Raw genomic sequence first — 2674 nt, forward strand, 5'->3', positions numbered from 1 at the left:
CTTAAAAGGAAGTTTTTCCTTGCCGCCAACGCCAAGTGCTTGCTCATTGTGGGAACTGTTGAGTCTCTGTAAATAATGTTAAAAGGAGCACAGTCTAGACCTGCTCTATTTGAAAAGTGTCCTGAGATAACTTCTGTTATGAATTGGGGCTATACATATAAAATTGAAAACATACCAAACTGGAGAGTTTAAAGGTTATACTGTAGAGAGTCAGGTCCACAGACTTTCTTTTGTGGAAACTAAATAACACAGCATGGAAGCTTGGGGGTTAAGGCACTAACGTGTCTGGTTATAATCTGACCTGTCGTCTCTCCACTATTGTTATCTAATAAAGGCATGAAGATTCCTTGGAGAACGTTGATGACCACACAGCCCAGAGAGAGGTAAAATCAGATTTTTGTGTATTCAGAATTTGCCTTTCTTTTTCAAATAATGAAAAACAAAAATCAACAATGCATCTGTGTGAAACTTGTTTTATTTACCTGCAATTTGCAGTTCGTTGTTTCTTCTTATTGTTTGTAATGACTCGAGGGACTCTGGCTCTGCATCATTAAGAGCAGCTGCTTTTTTTCTCCACATTTTCCTCTTCGTATTAGTGAGAGCTAATAGCAACAATTTTTTGATTTGTGGGAACATAAAATACATGTGACAGTTCTTTATGTCACTATAATGGCTGCTTACGTTTGTAACCTGATTTGTATTCCAAGGCTTGCTTGCTTTAATATCTGCATTATCTCAAGTCTCTTAGTGCTGCTTTTGTTTTCCTCATTGATACTCTCATAGACACCATGCCAGACATTGAATCTCCATATGTTTCCAAGAGCTAGTTTGAAAAAGGTGCTGCAATTATTGGATTTCCACCTTGACAATCTATAACGATGGTGTTTTCACAGGTCCTAACATGAGCGCCTGGCACTTAATGAGCAGAATTCTGTCATGTGCATATTGAGAAGGTGAAGGAAGAGTCACAAGTCATTTGCATGTCTACACAGGTAAAACAGAGTCATCACTGATGCACATTTTATATATTAACCATAAACAGGCTGGAAGATCAAAAACAAAAATAAATATGCAACATCCAGTTAGACAAAATAAAACTTGTGTGAAAGGGCTTTTTTAGGGAAAAATGGTCTGTCTTTGAGAATGAGGCTCAGCAATCTACTATCTTTCTGTTTTTCTTTTTGTGGAGCAATGACTGCTACTTCTGTACAGAGGTGGTGGTATTGTGACTTCACGGACAATCAAACATTTCAGGAAGTCAAGGGCTACTTTTAACTACAGCTGTTAGAACCTCTCCACAGGACTGAGTGGTAATAGTCACGTGAATTCTGTGTTCACAGTGAGGTCACATTGCAAAACATCAGACCTGTATCTGATTTAGGACTACATATGGCTGAAAAAGAATTTAAAAGATTCCTTTTGATTTGTCCTGTTAACACTTTCATGAAAAAGTATGAGACAAAAGTCACATATGTGTAAAAAAAATAGAGAAAGATTAAGCCTAACTTACAGGTCCAGTGTGTTGGATTTAGTGGCATCTAGCGATGTACTTTCAGATTACAACTCCTTTGGATCACCCTCCCTTTTCAAGTGTAAAGGAGAAACTATGGTGGCCGCAAAATGCAAACGCCCCAATCTAGAGCCAGTTTGGTTTGTCCATTCTGGGATACTGTAGAAACATGGCAGTTCAACATGGTGAACTTAGTGGAAGTTAAGTTAGCCATTTTTGATCCCTGTAGGGAAATTCAGTCTGCATTTGACCCCTACAAAGTACTAGGAGCAGTGGGGACCAACCCCAGTCATATCAGTCAAGGCCACTGACTTGAGAATTGATGGTGTGGGTAATCGGAACACATGCAAACACAGCAGCATGCAAACTCCACAGAAAGACCCTGTCTGGGATTCAATTCAATTTAATTCAGTTTTATTTGTATTTGTATATTTGTGCACCAATTCATAACAAAAGAGCAGGTCTAGACCGTGCTCCTTATAAAATTATTTATAGAAACCCAACAGTTCCCACCAATGAGCAAGCTCTTGGCAAGGAAAAACTTTTAAGAGGCAGAAACCTCAGACAGACCCCGGCTCTAGGTGAAGAAGAAGAAGTAAAGTTAGTAACATGCATTCATGGTACATGAATGTGTGCAGAAAGAGAGGGAGAGGAAGAGAGGAGCTCAGTGCATCATGGGAAATCCCCCAGCAGTCTAGGCCTATAGCAGATAACTAACTATAAGCTTTATCAAATAGGAATCGTCTTAATCCTTACTCTTAAATGTGGTGGATGTATGTAGTATGTCGCTCCTCTGAACCCAATGGAATGCTGGTTCACATGATTGTAGCTCTGGTTAACTGAAGGCTCTGGCTCCTGTTTATGCTTAGAGACTATTGGAACCCTACAAAAATTAGCCTCTGCATTCAACGCAGAGTGCGCAAGTACGTATCTGTCAAGTCGTCACAGCGTGTAAACGCCCGCATCACTATGTGCCTATATCTACGAATTGAAGGCCGACATGAAAGAGCTATTGAGGTGTGAAGGTGAAGGTATTCTCTCAAGAGTCCTTCTGAATTTGACATATGATAGCCAACGCGCAGAGAGATGCTAATCTGTGACTTGCTGTCAAGGTACTAGTCAGATCCCTTGTGCTGCGAGCAGCCAACATATCCAGTATAGGAG

Source organism: Morone saxatilis, unplaced genomic scaffold (assembly GCF_004916995.1).
Source record: "Morone saxatilis isolate NCDOM2014 unplaced genomic scaffold, NCSU_SB_2.0 Contig15, whole genome shotgun sequence".
In the NCBI taxonomy this organism is placed as follows: Eukaryota; Metazoa; Chordata; class Actinopteri; family Moronidae; genus Morone; species Morone saxatilis.